Here is an 18,325-nt window from a genome sequence, read left to right as displayed (position 1 = left end):
CCTCCAACCACTACATCTCCCACCTGCCCTTCTCTGTTTGTAAGCAGTAGGTCTAGCGGGGCCTTACCCCTGGTAGGCTCATTTACCAGCTGATGAAGGAAATTGTCCTCTATACACTCTAGGAACTTCCTAGACTGCCTCTTCTGTGCAGTATTGAGCTCCCAGCAGATATCCGGCAGGTTAAAGTCACCCACAAGAACAAGGGCCATCGATTTTGAGACATCTGCCAGCTGCTTGTAGAATAATTCATCTCCTTCATCGTCCTGGTTGGGCGGTCTATAACAGACACCCACGAGGATGTCAGCCTTGTTGAACTTCCCTCTGATTCTGGTCCACAGGCACTCAACCTTGTCACTGCTGACCTCAAGTTTAACAGAGTCGAGTGACTCTCTAACATATAAAGCCACCCCTCCACCTCTCCTACCCTGCCTATCTTTTCTGAAGAGCTTGTAGCCACACACAGCAGCACTCCAGTCATATGAGTCATCCCGCCATGTTTCTGTGATGGCAACTATGTCATAGCTTTCCTGCTGCACGATGGCTTCCAGCTCCTCTTGTTTGTTGCCCATACTGCGTGCATTAGTGTACATGCACTTCAAGTGGGCTGCTGATTTCACTCTTAATTCGGGCTTTCCATCCTTAGGCTGATCTTTGGAGAGCCCAGTTTCAATCCCTTCCCCCTTCAAACCTAGTTTAAAGCCCTCCTGATCAGCCCTGCCAACTTATGGGCTATAGTCCTCTTGCCCTCCCTAGAAGGATGAAGCCCGTCTGATTTGAGGAGACTAGGTACCATGGAGTTTGCCCCATGGTCAAAAAACCCCAAATTTTGACGGTGACACCAATCCTTAAGCCACCTGTTGATGAGACGGGCTTTTCTACTCCTCTCTTTATTTAGCTCCTCATCCATCCCAGATAGCACAGGAACTGAGGCAAATATCACTTGTGCTCCCGTCTCATGAACTGACCGAAACATGCTGCTAGTGATGCATCTAGTAAAAAAACAGGAAAGATTTGTATCAGTTCTAGTGTAACATTGTATCTGCTGAGACTGTGGCTTCCCTAGATGTCAGCTGGGGAATATAGAGGCTGCAGGAAAGTTTGTTGACAGAAAGTGGGAAACGTGGATTTTTTTTCCCAGTTAACCCATTCTTTCCCCTTTCCTCTTCTTCGCACCCGTTTAGGCTCACGACCTTCCAAAAGCTATTGCGGCAGATCACACACAAGTCCCTGCCGTTGGCTCGAACTCTGTCACACCATCAGGCAGATACGTTATTGGAATATTGTCTTGCGTGCTGCTGGGCCAAGAAGTGACACGAACGCCACGTAAACACGGGCAGTGATGGCTCCTGGTCAGCAGTCACAGGTTGGCCTCAGTAATTGCTGTGAGATTAATCCCACACAGGAGCAACAGTAGATGCTTCTGCCTTGTCAGCTTCATGAACAGGGCAAGTGGAGGGGAAAAATGCTCTTCTGTTAACCTAAAGTCATCACCTATGCTATCTGCAGCAATAATACATTTTAACATTAAAAAATAAATTCCTCATTATGCATGTGTTAGTAAAACTGAGAAGAATTGTATCAGATCTAGTGTACAATTGTATCTGCCGAGACCGTGGCTTCAGTACAAGGAAGCTGGGAATCTAGAAGCTGCAGGAAAATTTGTCAACAAAAACTGGTAAACTTTGATTTTTTTTTCCCCCATTAACCCTCTTCCCCCCCTTCCTCTTTTCCCATCCCTGTTTAGGCTCATAACCTTGCAAAGGCTATTGCAACAGCTCACACATTTCTTCTGAAGCATTCAGATGCTGAAATGAGGCAGAGAAATGTGGCCTACTGTCAGAGCAGACCTGAGGCTGAGCAGCAAATTAGAGACCTGGAGACAGAAGCTTACGAGGTATGCTTTTTATTCAGAGCCTGGTCTTTGGGAACCCTTCTATCACTCTTCTGATTCAAGGATCTTGTTTGCTTACATGTCCTCTGCTCCTCCTCTCCTCCCCCTCTTGCTGTTTTCCTCTGTCATCTCTGTTGTGTCTTCTTGTTGCATTCAGTAATTCTCATCTCTGGCATTTTGTTTCTTCTTCCCAGGTTTGGTCAGGAATTCGTAACAGGGCTGTAGGAAGAAGTACTGGAAGTGAGGCTGGACTGGCAACAAATCCACACTGTTTTTTGGCAAAAAAAGGGACACGGTGAGTTGATTACTCCCCTGTCCTGTAGACGACAGGGACTGATTTGGGGCCGGCACCACAAAGGCTTCCTCCCAAGGGTGCTGGGCGGAGTTGGGGTGGGCGGGGCTGCACACACGTGGCTCTGTCACCCCTGTGTCACAATGCCAGCACCCGGCAATGCAGCGCTCACAATGCCCCAAGCAGGATCAAAAGGAGCAGCCGTGTCCACTGCCAGAGCTGGCCCGGGGGCAGCCCCAACACGTACCCAAGGAAGCACTTGAGGAGCTGGTGGAATCCCAGGGCAGGGGCTGAGGGAGGAAGAGCTTGCATGAGGCTGCTGGAGGTTCTGCACTGCAAGGTGATCTGCTGGCAGGGCCACCTTCCAAGCTCAGCTCATGGATGGAAATCCTTTTCAACTGGACAGCAGTGGAGAGACCAAGGGAATTTCTTCTGTGCTTGGAACACCCACTGGTGTCCCACCAGGCACAGGAAGGGCTCTTGCCCCCAAGGTCCATCAGCTCAGAGGCATTTCGGCAGTCTCCCAAGGCCGGGAGATGGCTTCGGCTCAAGGTAGGATAGGGTAGGATAGGCGAGGGCTTGGGCAGGTCCTGGGGGGCGTGAGCAGCCTGTGGGACAAGGAGCCAGGTCTGGCTCACATGCTCAGGGAACAGCCGATCGCCAGCACTGGGGTCAGGAAGGAATTTTTTCCCCCGGGGCAGATTGGCGCTGGTCCCCGGGGGTTTTTTGCCTTCCTCTGCAGCATTGAGCATGACCACTTTGCAGAGCTCCTCTGGGCCCTTTTGGCTCGGTTCCTGCCTGCTGCTCAGGGACCAGGAAGATGGCCTCTCGTGCCCTGCAGCTGGGGGGAGGAAGGCTTTTTTTTCCCCCTGGTGGGACAGCAAGCGTCTCTGGGGGTTTTTGCCTTCCTCTGCAGCGCTGAGCACGGCCCCTTGCCACGGCTTCTTTGGGCCATTTGGCCTGGGCGCCTGCTGCTCCATGAGTTGGCCCTAAACTTAGCTAGAACAGCCTGCCTAAACCAGCATAGAACAACTCACCTAAACCAACCTTACACAACCTAAACCAGTCTGCCTTAAAAAATCTTCAATCAGCCACCAACAACCTAAGCAGAACCTTAAACAATCTACAACAAATTACCTAAACCAAACAAAAGAAACCAACCTAAACACCCTAAAACAAACCTACCCAAACCAAATGATCTATAAAATCCTACCTAAAACAATCTAAAACTAGAGACACCGGCATTTCTCAGCCAACCTTAAACAACCTGCAACCAAACAAGCTAAACAAACCAAAACCAACCATCTTAACCTAAAACAACCATTAAACAATCTCAAACAACTTCAAAACAATCTGATCAAGGATAAAACTACCTAAAACAACCCATCTAAACCCACCTCAAAAATATGAAACCAAATGACATAACCTGACCAAAATGACCTCAAGCAAACAACCCAAAGCTAAATAGAACCACTGAAACCAGCCTACAATCACCAAGCTAAAAACCAATCTAAATCAACTACCCTTCAACAACGAAGGTAAAACACCCGAAAAAACCTCAACAACCAAACTCCAACCACCAGCCACCCTACCCCATGCAGTGTCTCACTTGGATGTGTCTGCAGTCTTGGAAGCTTGACTACCCCAGGTTCTCCTACAAATGGACCCTGAGCTTGTTTGGAGGTTCTCAAGCACAGCGCAGCTACCGTATCCCCGTGACCTAGCAATGGTTCGCCTCTAGCGGGGAAGCTCGTCCTCTTTGAGCAAGGCAGGGAAACACGTGGAGCAGGGAAGGAGGAAGGGGACATCTGCTGAGACAGCAGAAACAGCCCAATCCAGCCTGGTGATTAGTGGGGGGACACATGTCCCAGCGAGATTGCAGTCACATCCAAATCATCCAGACACCACCTAAAACCAACAAAACACAATGTCAATCTAACCAAAGCACCTAAAGCACCCTCAACAACCAATCTAAACCACCCCAACCTGAAGGAACCCATCTTCAAAACATGCAACGGAAATAACACTGCCTAAAAAAACCTACCAAAAAGTAACTAAACCAACCTAAACCAAACCACCTGAACCCACCTCAACACAAACCCTTCAAGCAACCTAAACTCTGTAAACCAAACCTGCCTAAACCAACCTACCTGAAAACACAGACACCCACCAACCCACCTAAACTGCCTACTAAAAAGAAACAACCTAAAATAACCAACCAACCAACTTAAAATCATCTAAATAACCTAAACCAAACTACTGAAAATGGCCCAACGAAAACAGCTTCAGATGCGCCACCTACAACGACCAACGCAAGACACCTTCAACCAAAAATCACCTACATCAAGCAACCTGAACCCACCAGCCTTTAACAACCAGCCTCTCACAACCACCCTCAAAGAACCTGCCTCAAACCAACCTCAAACGACCGCAACAAACTGAACCAAGCTACTAAAAACAGAAACCTAAACCAAACTAACACAACCAGTGCTAAAGAATCGTCAGAAAACAGCACCAACCAAAGAACCCAGCAAAACCAAGAAAAATAAACCTCCGAAGCTAAACAACATAGATCAGCGGTAAGAAAATCACATCATACAACCTAAACCAACCCACCTAAACTAACCGACCGAAAACAAGCTAAACCATAGACCTGAAACAAGCAATCAAAGACCGCCAACCTAAACCAAGTTTAACAAACCTTAACCTAAAACAACCAGCCTTCAGTGACCTATGAACACACAACCCAACAACAACGTAATACAGTGTCAAACAACCAGTCTCAAAAAGCCTACCAAAACCAACTCATATAAACTAACCTAAACCTACCAAATGAAACCAACCTAAAAAAACCCAACAAAACCAAAACAACAACAACAACAACAATACAAACAACATCAACAACCAAAACAGAACACCAAAGAAGGTAGAAAGAAACAAGTAAAACCCAAACAAGTTACAGATAAGGAAGGCAAATTTAGGAAACTGCATGCAGAGATGTTGCATGGGGACCCAGTGCTTTGCAGCAGCCACTGGTGTCCTGTCAGGAACAGGAAGGATTCGCAGCTGCCACTCGGCACCTCTCCCTGCGGGCAACGCCAGCGCCTGGCAGGGACCAGAGCGCTTCTCGTGCACCCTGCCCAAGAAGCACAGCAGCCAAACAAGGTGCGCAAGGCAAAACATCTGCTTGTCATCGCTACATGTGATGCTTTGGAAAAGATCCCACAGTACCACATACCTCTTCTTTGGTGCATGGTCAGTCCCGCGCCTCATTCTCAAGGTTCTCCCTCTTCAGGAACCAGGCAAAGCTTGGCCTCTATTCCTGCTGCTGCTCTCTGCAGCTCTGGGACTTGCCTTTGCCAGCCTGCAAGGGCTGTTTTTTCAAGCTAAACGGAAGAATGCATCAGCCTGCTCCTGGCTACACGTGGGCTTGTGTTAAAGATCGTGAGCATTGGCTCTGAAAAAGAGTGAGAAACGGAAATGACATGGAATAACAGACCATGAAAAAACATAAAATGAAGTAAATTAAAAAAAATTTAAAAAATAAAATAAAATAAAACAAAACAAATTAAAATAAAATAGAAACACTTGTACCCATTGCGTTTTGTGTCCTGGAAAGTGGTTTTGAGGGAAGAGTGAAGGAAGGGAGAGGGAAAGGGGAAGGGCAGGGGGGAAGGGAAGAGAAGGCAGAAGAGAAAAGAAAGCCCTGACAGAGCCCTGAGGGCTCCATACCTGAAATTGTGCAGGTTTCACTGAAAGCGAACTCATTTTCTTCATGGAGTTAGAAACCTTTCTTTTTCACAGCTCACACAGTCATTATTTGAAATGCGTTTGAGAACACAAGATAACACCCCAGCACAGAGCTCATGTTTTTAATTGCTCCCGTCTGAGAGCCAAGGACATTCTGACTGCTCTGCCCACAGATGTGACGGATCGAGGAAGAGGGGCAGAGATGGGACAGAGCTTGACTGACATCCAGGCTGATGGATAAGAGTATTTCATCCCATTAGTGTCATGGTAATTATTTAAGGAGAGAGGGGATCTTTCTCACTCTCTCAGGCGTGCAGTGCAATCTTGATAAACTGGCCACATGGGTCAAGAAAGCTACCTGGCAACCAAACAGATCCATTGCACTCTTCTGCTCAGCACATCAAGATTTGCCCTCTAAGTCTCGGCAATTTCTTCAATATCACCAATAATCAACACAGGTTTCAAATAGCAACATGGCATGACAAAATAATACATACTTCTCTTTAAGTCCACTCCTTTTTTTAATCTTTGCCTAGACCTTCAGGAAATGTCAAACCAAACTGACTACTGAGCAGTTCGACACACAACCCACGCAAAATAAAGGCTACCAATTGGGAACCCGATGACAAGTATCAATCGTGCAACTGCTACTCTATGGCGCGGCTGCCCTGAACCCATCACCCCCTGGAGATGAAGGCCAAGGGAGACACCACTCAGCTGGCAAATATTCCAAAAACACGTTTTGCTCACAGATCTTACAGCAAGTTTTCCCTCGGCAAACAAAAGATTAAACAGCAACAACAAGCACAAATAATACTCACAAGTCTGTAACTCACAAGAGGGTTGTTGCAAGAAGGATTTCTGGAAACGCTTGAACATCCATAGAATGGGCTTGGAGCCAAAAAAGCACTGTCTCTTCCAACACGTTTGGCATTCTTAACACTACAGCACTCAAGAAATATCAGAATCCCTTAGCAGAGTAGAATTCTGCAATACAACGACCAGGTTTGTCGTGCTGGTAAAACATATTGTCCAAAGATCTGCAGATGTTGCTCTCTCCTTAAGACAAAAGGCCCATGAGTCCGTTCCACCAGAGGCAAACCAAACCTGAGCACTGACCGGACTGCGGAGCAAAATGGCCCCGCAACGGGGCCGCGTGGCCCCGGGGGCCGCCATGCCGGCCACCGCAGCGGCCGTTGGGGACGCCACGAGCCTCTGCGATGGCAGTTGGAGCCCAGCTGTGCCAGCTGCGCCATCGCTGCGAGAGAAGAGGCCGCAGACGACAGCGCCGGATCGACGCGAAGAAGCGAGAGGAGGCTCAGGGACCCCCTGCGATGGCTCCGCCGCCCAAACGGCGGCGGCCTGTCAGGAGCAGCAGCACCGCCCACAGGCAGGAGGAGCCCATGGAGATTGACCCACCCCGGGAGGAGGCGGAGCCCATGGAGGTGGATCCGCCTCAGGCGGGGCTGCAGGGGCACTCCAGCAGCACGGCCGGACTGCCCGCGGCGCCGTGGTGCCCCAAGCGCCGCAGGACGGCCGGGGGCTCTCCCAGAGCCCCCAAACAGGCGCCTGGCCGCAAGCGGCGCCGCCCCCGCAGCCGCCACTAGCCCCCTCCGGGGATGGGCCGGACCAGCAGCCGCTCTGCAGCCACAGGTGAGCCCGGCTTCTAGCCCGCACCCCCGGCCCTCATGCCGGGGCATCTCCTCTGCCCTGGGGCTGGGCAAGAGGCGAGGAGAGTCGCTGCCATCTTCTGCTCGGCAGCCCCAGAGCGCCGGGAGGAGTCCTCAGGAGCCGCCACACAGCGGGGGACAGCGCCACAGACCCGAGGACAGCGCTGGAGCTGGAGCTTCCCTTCAAGGGAAAAGGTTTTCACATTGCACAAATAATTCAGACTTTTTCTTTCTCTCTCCTTCTCCCTGTATGCAGACTACAGAGTCAATAGAAATATGTAGATATAGAAAATAAAAGCTAGATGTATGTGTGTGTGCACAGAAGCCGACTGGAGACCGCCAGAGACCGTCGGGGACCGAAGGACACCGTGGGATCCGCACCTTGCCTTAAAAAAGGGAAAAGTTTGGAGCCTTGGAGACAAAACCTTACGAGGTATGCTTTTTATTCAGAGCCTGGTCTTTGGGAACCCTCCTATCACTCCTCTGATTGGGTGAGATGCAAGGGTCTCCTTTACTTATGTGTTCTCTGCTCCTCCTCTCCCTCCCCTCTTGCTGTTTCCCTCCATCTTCTCTGTTGTGCCTTCTTGTTGCATTCAGTAATTCTCATCTCTGGCATTTTGGTTTTTTTCCGAGGTTTGGTCAGGAACTCTTGACAGGACCGCTGGATGGATTTTTCGAAGGTCAGAGGCATTTGGGCAGTCTCCCAAGGCCGGGAGATGGCTCGAGCTCAAGGTAGGATAGGCGAGGGCTTGGGCAGGTCCTGTGAGGCGTGAGCAGCCTGTGGGACAAGGAGCCAGGCCTGGCTCACATGCTCAGGGAACAGCCGATCGCCAGCACTGGGGTCAGGAAGGAATTTTTTACCCCCGGGGCAGATTGGCCCTGGTCCCCGGGGGTTTTTTGCCTTCCTCTGCAGCATTGAGCATGACCACTTTGCAGAGCTCCTCTGGGCCCTTTTGGCTCAGTTCCTGCCTGCTGCTCAAGCACCAGGAAGATGGCCTGTCGTGCCCTACAGCTGGGGGGGGAAGGCTTTTTTTTCCCTCCAGGTGGGACAGCAAGCGTCTCTGGGGCTTTTTTGCCTTCCTCTGCAGCGCTGAGCACGGCCCCTTGCCACGGCTTCTTTGGGCCATTTGGGCTGGGTGCCTGCTGCTCCACGAGGTGGCCCTAAACTTAGCTAGAACAGCCTACCTAAACCAGCATAGAACAACTCACCTAAACTAACCTTAAATAACTGCAACCAACCAACCTTCAAGAACGTCAACCAATCTAGCTTCACAATCTTCAAACAACCAGCCAGCAACAACCTAAAAACAACCTTCAACAATCTACAGCATACTACCTGAACCAACCTCAAGCAACTAACCGAAACCAAAATACAAACAACCTTCAATGACCTTCAGGAACCCAGCTTCAACAACATGATGCCTCTGAGAAACAGACAACCTACAAACACACAACCAGCCTCAGACAGCACAAAACAACTGAAAACAACAAACCGCAAACAACCTCAACCAAGGTAAGCCAAATGACCAAAAAAACCTCAACCACCAAACAACCAAAACCAAACCTACCAAAAAACCCAAACTAAACCACCTAGTCAACCTGAGCCACCAGAAAACGCCTCAACAAGCTCAAACAGCCTACCCAAATCAAATCACCTCATCCAAACTACCTAAATACAACTAAACCAACCTCAAACAAACAACCTGAACCAACCTCAACACAAACCCTTCAAGCAACCTCAGTGATGGAAACCAAACCTACCTAGACCAACCTACCTGAAAACACAGACATCCATGAACCTACCTAAACTGCCTACTGAAAAGAACAGAAGAAAATCAAACCAACCTCAAAGAACCAACCTAAACCACCCAACCTCCAATCATCTAAACAACCTCAACCAAACCACCGACACCAACCTCAAACAAACTACTGAAAATAACCTCCACAAAAACAACTTCACATACCCCACCTAAAACAACCAACAGAAAACAACTTCAACCAAAAATCACCTACATGAAGCTACCTAAACCCACCAGCCTTCAACAACCAGCCTCTCACAACCACCCTCAAAGAACAACCTGCCGCAAACAAATCACCTCCAACCACCTCAACAACCTCAGCCAAGCTACCAAAACCAAAAACCTCCCTCCACCAAAACAGCCCCTGCTTGGAAGGGCTCCAGCCTGGCTGCAGCATCCGCAGCTGCCACTTGGCACCTCACCCTGTGGGCAACACCAGCGCCTGGCAGGGACCAGAGTGCTTCTCGTGCACCCTGCCCAAGAAGCACAGCAGCAAAACAAGGTGCGCAAGGCAAAAAGTCTGCTCATCATCGCTACGTGTCACGTAGCTCTGGAAAACATCCCACGGTACCACACCCATCATCAACTTCTTCTCCTTCTTCTTTCGTGCGTGGTCAGTCCCACACCTCATTCTCAAGGTTCTCCCTCTTCAGGAACCAGGCAAAGCTTGGCCTCTATTCCTGCTGCTGCTCTCTGCAGCTCTGGGACTTGCCTTTGCCAGCCTGCAAGGGCTGTTTTTTCAAGCTAAACTGAAGAATGCATCAGCCTGCTCCTGGCTACACGTGGGCTTGTGTTAAGGATTGTGAGCATTGGCTCTGAAACAGAATCAGAAATGGAAATAATATGACATGAAATAACATAACATGATATAACATTAAATAAATTAATAAATTAACATAAAAAATAAATTAAATTAAATTAAAAGAAACACTTGTATCCATTGTATTTTCTGTCCTTGAAAGTGGTTTTCAAGGGAAGAGTGAAAGCAGAGAGAGAGAAAAGGGAAAGGGGAAGGGAAGGGAGAAGGGAAGGGAGGAGGAGAGGAGAAGAAGGGAAGGGAGAAAGGAAGGGAGGAGGAGAGGAGAAGAAGGGAAGGGAAAGGGAAGGTAAAGGGAAAGAGGAGAGAGAAGAGAGAAAAGAATTCTGCTTTGTTATGCCTGGAGGTCTGCATGACAAGCCCTGAGAGAGCCCTGAGGGCTCTGTACCTGAAAAATACTGCATTATTTTTTTTTTTTTTAATGAGAATCAACACAGGAAAATTCTAAATTGTTTAAACAAAGAAAGTATTTGCTACAGTTGCACTTGATCAACATCCCATTCTTTACAACAAGTGAACAAGTGCAACCAAGTTTCTTTCAGGAGCCGTACGGAAGGAGAAAGTACAGATTCTGCTCTGTATGATAGCAAGCAGGTGAAGGAGCTGCTGCTGATTTGAAAACTATATGGGCTCTGCTGTGTCGATTTTGAACCAGGGGAAGAAAAACAGCCCTTATTGTTTCACTGTTTAGGTCCACTTTATCTCATTTGCAAAGTAGATCCATTGCTTGGAGAGACTGTTGAGAATTACCTGGAACAAACGCTATTTTAGCACAGGATCTGTTTGTTCCCTGGCCAAAGAGTCGCTATGTCTTGGCTAATAACGCTAGACGATTTCATCAACATATTTCTGTCTCAAGGGGCCCAGTTCTATTTTATTTTCCAGTAACACATTCCTTCCTAATTCCTATCTCAGACTTAGAGATGAGCGGCATATAATTTCTGCAGTGTCTACTTATCACCCAAGGAAGTCAACAAATCTCTTTTCCATAGCTACAAGGAGTTTTCAAAGATGTGACGGTTCCCTCCAGACATCAACTGACCTTAAAGAAGGAGCAAAATACAAAAGGATCAATAAATGTGAAAAAGACCTTTGGTATTAGGGAACTGAGATGAACTGGTGCAACTTTTTTCCTTATTGATTTGAAAAGAATGCTGTTTGACTGCTGCTCATACTGATAATCCACAAAATATTTGCTACACTTTTTAGCCAAAGGACCAAGGCAGTGCCATCAGCAACTTCAGAACACACCCTGAAACAAAAATCAGATACTACAGCTCAAAGTCTGAGGAAACAGCATCAATGACTAATGACAGCTGTAACGTGGAAGGCACGGTAAGCGACAGTTGTAGAAGTTCGTTTCTAATTTATCATGGACCTGTTTTGAATACTGACATTTTCCATTACTTTTATTATACCTGTTATTATGAGATCATTACATCAGCTATCATACAAGTGTGACTTTCTTAACTTTGAAATGAAAACTTCTGGACAATACACAAAGTTACACAAGCGAGGGAAGTACACAGGGATTTCACAGGCAATTTGGAACTGGGCCCCTGACTTGCATTTCTGACTTTGAAAACCTCTCTCCAAATCATTTGCCATCTTTCATTAAGATCCAGCAGCAGTTCTCCCCTGTGCCTCCTGCTTTCCTTTAGTCATCCAAAGCCCACAGAGCTGCACCACAAGCTTGAAGAGCAGTAGGCCAGCCTCATGTCCTCTTTCTGTCACCTAGTTTTTATGTACCATTTCTCGCTAATTACAACACCCAGTGATTCCTCATCACACGACACTTCAGATAGTACATTCGCGCATTATTTTTGCAGCATTGTATTTGCACATATTAGCTGTTGCACCCTCCAGATGATGTCCTGCCTTTCAAGAAGGGTGTAGTACAACTTCTGGGATTCTACAGAAAGTCAATAGGGCAATAGTGAAGAGAAACAAGTGTGTTTAAACATCTAAAAGGTAGCTATGAAGAAAAGCATTTGCGTACATTCACTGCATACAGGACACAGAATAATGAGGCTTAAGTTAAAAACCTGAAAAACGTAGGGTATGTAGCAACCTTTGCAACAGCAGGAATATTAAAGGAATTTTTAAAGAACAAATTAGACAAGCATTTGTAAGGAATGATACGGAAAATGGATCATCCTCCTTTGGGATGCGAACAACGCTAGACTATCTTTCAAGGTTCTTTCCTCATTGCTGCCCCGCTGTGTGTTTCCGTGGTCATCACAGAAGCATCATCATATTATCAAGGATTAACAGCATTTGGATGCAGAGAAACTGTCTTTAGAACGATGTCCACAGACCGTGGAGTCAAGATCTGCTCTTTTTCTCTACCAAGCCTGAAAGCTCTCTTCAGTTTAAGACTGTTTTTAAAATTCTAAGGAAAGTAGAAATTAAATGCACACACTGCAACATGCATAGAATTGTGTTAAAAACAACGCAATGCAATAGTTCTACACTGGCTAGAAATCTTTGAAGTGTTCTGATGACGACCCAACTTATTTCTGGGAAATAAAGTCTTTGGGGCCAAAATCAACACGATGTTCCAATCAAATCTAATTTTTTTTTTTTTTAGATTTTTTTTTTATTTATGTATTGAAAAATGCTGGAGAAGGCAAGCGGGACAGAAATGAAAACCCCTTCAGGGAGTCAGTGGTATAGATTGTCATCACGCAATCGAAACAAATTAGGCTATGGTTGGACTCAATGATCTTGAGGGTCTCCTCCAACCAAAATGATTCTGTGATTCTACAAGTCAAGAGACGAGCTGGCATTGAGTGGGCAAGAACTCTTGGCAGCAGCCAGCAAGGGGCAGCTATCGTGGAGGAGGAAAGAGAGGAAGGAAGTGAACCAGATGACAGTAAAGGGGAGCATGGGGAGAAAATGTCCCTGCAGCTGCTCTCGAGTGTGCTGTTCCCTCCCTCAAGACTGCAGCTATGAGCAGGCAAAGTGGCACAGGGCATGTAGGGTGTGAGGGTTCAAAGCCTGCAAAGCTGCTGACTTTTCATCCAAACGCAAACCCTCCTGTCCCGTCCCAACAGATGGGTTGAGGGATGAGTTAACTCTAGACACGACACGCGCCCTGACTCAACAGACGAGACCAGGTGCAAGTTAACTCTGGGTTAATTCTGCGTGGTTACGTGAAGTGAATGACAGACAATCACCTCCGGGGTCCAATCCAATTGTGAGTTTTACTAAAAGAACTTGTTGGGATATTGGTTACAGCAAATGGTGACTTGGCAAAAGTATAACAGAACTTATCAACACATTAACAGCGAAAATCCTACTACAAGCGGTATATTGGCAACCATCAGTAGCTATAATATGAAATTTAACCAGAAATTAACAGCAGAGCTTAAAGATGGTGTTATCCTTATATGTTCAAAAGGGAAAGAGAGTGGTAGAGAAGAAAGGAAAACTAAGGTATAAGGGAGAGAGAAAGAGAGAGTGATACATATATATATATATGGAAGGAGAGACAAAGAAATGAGGGTATAGAAAAAAGGAGAGAAGGAAAGAGCAGAGAGAAAGGAAGAAAGAAAAGAATGAGGGATCCAGTCTTTTATGGCCCCGCAGTGTGGATGACAGGACTTGTACGATGATGTGTAGCCTCGGTGTTCCACAGCAAGGATGCTGGGGTCAGAAGCGCAGCATCCTCGGATGTCTGTTTCAGAGTGAGGGTCCTCAGGGTGCTGGTATTCTCTTGGTGAGGCCTTGGCTTCTGCCTTGTCAGCTTCATGAACAGGGCAAGTGGAGGAAAAAAATGCTCTTCTGTTAACCTAAAGTCATCACCTATGCTATCTGCAGCAATAATACATTTTAACATTGAAAAAAATTCCTCATTATGCATGTGTTAGTAAAACTGAGAAGAATTGTATCAGATCTAGTGTATCAGATCAATTGTATCTGCCGAGACCGTGGCTTCAGTACAAGGAAGCTGGGAATCTAGAAGCTGCAGGAAAATTTGTTGACAAAAACTGGTAAACTTTGATTTTTTTTCCCCCATTAACCCTTTTTCCCCCCTTCCTCTTCTCCCATCCCTGTTTAGGCTCATAACCTTGCAAAGGCTATTGCAGCAGCTCACACATTTCTTCTGAAGCATCCAGATGCTGAAATGAGGCAGAGAAATGTGGCCTACTGTCAGAGCAGACCTGAGGCTGAGCAGCAAATTAGAGACCTGGAGACAGAAGCTTACGAGGTATGCTTTTTATTCAGAGCCTGGTCTTCGGGAACCCTTCTATCACTCCTCTGATGGGCTGGGATTCAAGGATCTTGTTTGCTTACATGTCCTCTGCTCCTCCTCTCCTTCCCCTCTTGCTGTTTTCCTCTGTCATCTCTGTTGTGTCTTCTTGTTGCATTCAGTAATTCTCATCTCTGGCATTTTGTTTCTTCTTCCCAGGTTTGGTCAGGAATTCGTAACAGGGCTGTAGGAAGAAGTACTGGAAGTGAGGCTGGACTGGCAACAAATCCACGCTGTGTTTTGGCAAAAAAGGGACACGTTTAGGTTGATTACTCCCCTGTCCTGTAGACGACAGGGACTGATTTGGGGCCGGCACCACAAAGGCTTCCTCCCAAGGGTGCTGGGCAGAGTTGGGGTGGGTGGGGCTGCACACACGTGGCTCTGTCACCCCCGTGTCACAATGCCAGCACCCGGCAATGCAGCGCTCACAATGCCCTGGGCAGGATCCAAAGGAGCAGCCGCGTCCCGTGTCCACTGCCAGAGCTGGCCCGGGGGCAGCCCCAACACATCCCAGAGGAAGCACTTGAGGAGCTGGTGGAATCACAGGGCAGGGGCTGAGGGAGGAAGAGCTTGCATGAGGCTGCTGGAGGTTCTCCACTGCAAGGTGATCTGCTGGCAGGGCCACCTTCCAAGCTCAGCTCACGGATGGAAATCCTTTTGAGCTGGATAGCAGTGGAGAGACCAAGGGAATTTCTTCTGTGCTTGGAACACCCACTGGTGTCCCACCAGGCACAGGAAGGACTCTTGCCCCCAAGGTCCATCAGCTCAGAGGCATTTCAGCAGTCTCCCAAGGCCGGGAGGTGGCTCCGGCTCAAGGTAGGATAGGGTAGGATAGGCGAGGGCTTGGGCAGGTCCTGGGGGGCGTGAGCAGCCTGTGGGACAAGGAGCCAGGTCTGGCTCACATGCTCAGGGAACAGCCGATCGCCAGCACTGGGGTCAGGAAGGAATTTTTTCCCCCGGGGCAGATTGGCGCTGGTCCCCGGGGGTTTTTTGCCTTCCTCTGCAGCATTGAGCATGACCACTTTGCAGAGCTCCTCTGGGCCCTTTTGGCTCGGTTCCTGCCTGCTGCTCAAGCACCAGGAAGATGGCCTCTCGTGCCCTGCAGCTGGGGGGAGGAAGGCTTTTTTTCCCCCCCAGGTGGGACAGCAAGTGTCTCTGGGGGTTTTTTGCCTTCCTCTGCAGCGCTGAGCACGGCCCCTTGCCACGGCTTCTTTGGGCCACTTGGGCTGGGCGCCTGCTGCTCCACGAGTTGCCCTAACTTAGCTAGAATAGCCTACCTAAACCAGCATGGAACAACTCACCTAAACCAACCTTAAACAACCTAGACCAGTCCGCCTTAAAAAACTTCAATCAGCCACCAACAGCCTAAGCAGAACCTTAAAAAATCTACAACAAATTACCTAAACCAAACAAAAGAAACCAACCTAAACACCCTAAAACAAACCTACCCAAACCAAATGATCTAAAAAATCCTGCCTAAAACAATTGAAAACTACTGAAACCGGCATTTCTCAGCCAACCTTAAGCAACCTGTAACCAAACAAGCTAAACAAACCAAAACCAACCAATCTTAACCTAAAACAACCATTAAACAATCTCAAACAACTTCAAAACAATCTGATCAGGGATAGAACTACCTAAAACAACCCATCTAAACCAACCTCAAAAATATGAAACCAAATGACATAACCTGACCAAAATGACCTCAAGCAAACAACCCAAAGCTAAATAGAACCACTGAAACCAGCCTACAATCACCAAGCTAAAAACCAATCTAAATCAACTAAACTTCAACAACGAAGGTAAAACACCCGAAAAAACCTCAACAACCAAACTCCAACCACCAGCCACCCTACCCCATGCAGTGTCTCACTTGGATGTGTCTGCAATCTTGGAAGCTTGACTACCCCAGGTTCTCCTACAAATGGACCCTGAGCTTGTTTGGAGGTTCTCAAGTACAGCGCAGCTACCGTATCCCCGTGACCTAGCAATGGTTCGCCTCTAGCGGGGAAGCTCGTCCTCTTTGAGCAAGGGAGGGAAACACATGGAGCAGGGAAGGAGGAAGGGGACATCTGCTGAGACAGCAGAAACAGCCCAATCCAGCCTGGTGATTAGTGGGGGGACACATGTCCCAGCGAGATTGCAGTCACATCCAAATCATCCAGACACCACCTAAAACCAACAAAACACAATGTCAATCTAACCAAAGCACCTAAAGCACCCTCAACAACCAATCTAAACCACCCCAACCTGAAGGAACCCATCTTCAAAACATGCAACGGAAATAACGCTGCCTAAAAAAACCTACCAAAAAGTAACTAAACCAACCTAAACCATACAACCTGAACCAACCTCAACAGAAACCCTTCAAGCAACCTAAACTCTGTAAACCAAACCTGCCTAAACCAAACTACCTGAAAACACAGACACCCACCAACCTACCTAAAAACACAGACACCCACCAACCCACCTAAACTGCCTACTGAAAAGAAACAACCTAAAATAACCAACCAACCAACCAACTTAACATCATCTAAACAAACCTAAACCAATCTACTGAAAACGGCCTCAACGAAAACAGCTTCAGATACGCCACCTACAACAACCAATGCAAGACACCTTCAACCAAAAATCACCTGCATCAAGCAACCTGAACCCACCAGCCTTCAGCAAACAGCTTCTCACCACCACCCTCAAAGAACCTGCCTCAAACCAACCTCAAACGACCGCAACAAACTGAACCAAGCTACTAAAACCAGAAACCTAAGCCAAACTAACACAACCAGTGCTAAAGAATCGTCAGAAAACAGCACCAACCAAAGAACCCAGCAAAACCAAGAAAAATAAACCTCCGAAGCTAAACAACATAGATCAGCAGTAAGAAAATCACATCACACAACCTAAACCAACCCACCTAAACTAACCAACCAAAACCAAGCTAAACCATCAAACCTGAAACAAGCAATCTAAGACCACCAACCTAAACCAAGCTTAACAAACCTTAACCTAAACCAACCAACCTTCAGTGACCTATGAACACACAACCTACCAACAACGTAATACGGTGTCAAACAACCAACTTGGAACAACCAGTCTCAAAAAGCCTACCAAAACCAACTCATATAAGAAACTGACCTAAACCAACCAAATGAAACCAACTTAAAAAAACCCAACAAAACCAAAACAACAATAGAAACAACATCAACAACAAAAACAGAACACCAAAGAAGGTACAAAGAAACAAGTAAAACCCAAACAAGTTACAGACCAAGAAGGTAGATGTAGGAAACAGCATGCAGAGATGTTGCACGGGGACCCAGTGCTTTGGAGCAGCCACTGGTGTCCTGTCAGGAACAGGAAGGATTCGCAGCTGCCACTCGGCACCTCTCCCTGCGGGCAACGCCAGCGCCTGGCAGGGACCAGAGCGCTTCTCGTGCACCCTGCCCAAGAAGCACAGCAGCCAAACAAGGTGCGCAAGGCAAAACATCTGCTTGTCATCGCTACATGTGATGCTTTGGAAAAGATCCCACAGTACCACATACCTCTTCTTTGGTGCATGGTCGCTCCAGCGCCTCATTCTCAAGGTTCTCCCTCTTCAGGAACCAGGCAAAGCTTGGCCTCTATTCCTGCTGCTGCTCTCTGCAGCTCTGGGACTTGCCTTTGCCAGCCTGCAAGGGCTGTTTTTTCAAGCTAAACGGAAGAATGCATCAGCCTGCTCCTGGCTACACGTGGGCTTGTGTTAAGGATTGTGAGCATTGGCTCTGAAACAGAATCAGAAATGGAAATAATATGACATGAAATAACATAACATGATATAACATTAAATAAATTAATAAATTAACATAAAGAAA

At 47.4% G+C, this 18,325-nt stretch overlaps 1 long non-coding RNA gene across 2 annotated transcripts; it reads left to right on the top strand.

The window, feature by feature from the left end:
- Window positions 1–7,368: 7,368 nt before the first annotated feature.
- Window positions 7,369–15,432, top strand: LOC309435609. Of its 2 annotated transcripts, XR_014183194.1 has the most exons (5): window positions 7,369–7,586; window positions 7,695–7,798; window positions 7,926–8,036; window positions 8,237–8,335; window positions 15,291–15,432. It is a non-coding gene; the product is annotated as an uncharacterized lncRNA (long non-coding RNA). The 2 variants fall into 2 exon arrangements; XR_014183195.1 differs by having other exon boundaries at window positions 7,369–7,798; window positions 15,291–15,431.
- Window positions 15,433–18,325: the final 2,893 nt, after the last annotated feature.

Source organism: Streptopelia decaocto (genome assembly GCF_964273445.1).
Source record: "Streptopelia decaocto genome assembly, chromosome: 2".
NCBI lineage: Eukaryota > Metazoa > Chordata > Aves > Columbiformes > Columbidae > Streptopelia > Streptopelia decaocto.
Note: the sequence above shows the minus strand (reverse complement) of the source record. Positions and strands in the feature narration are given on the sequence as shown.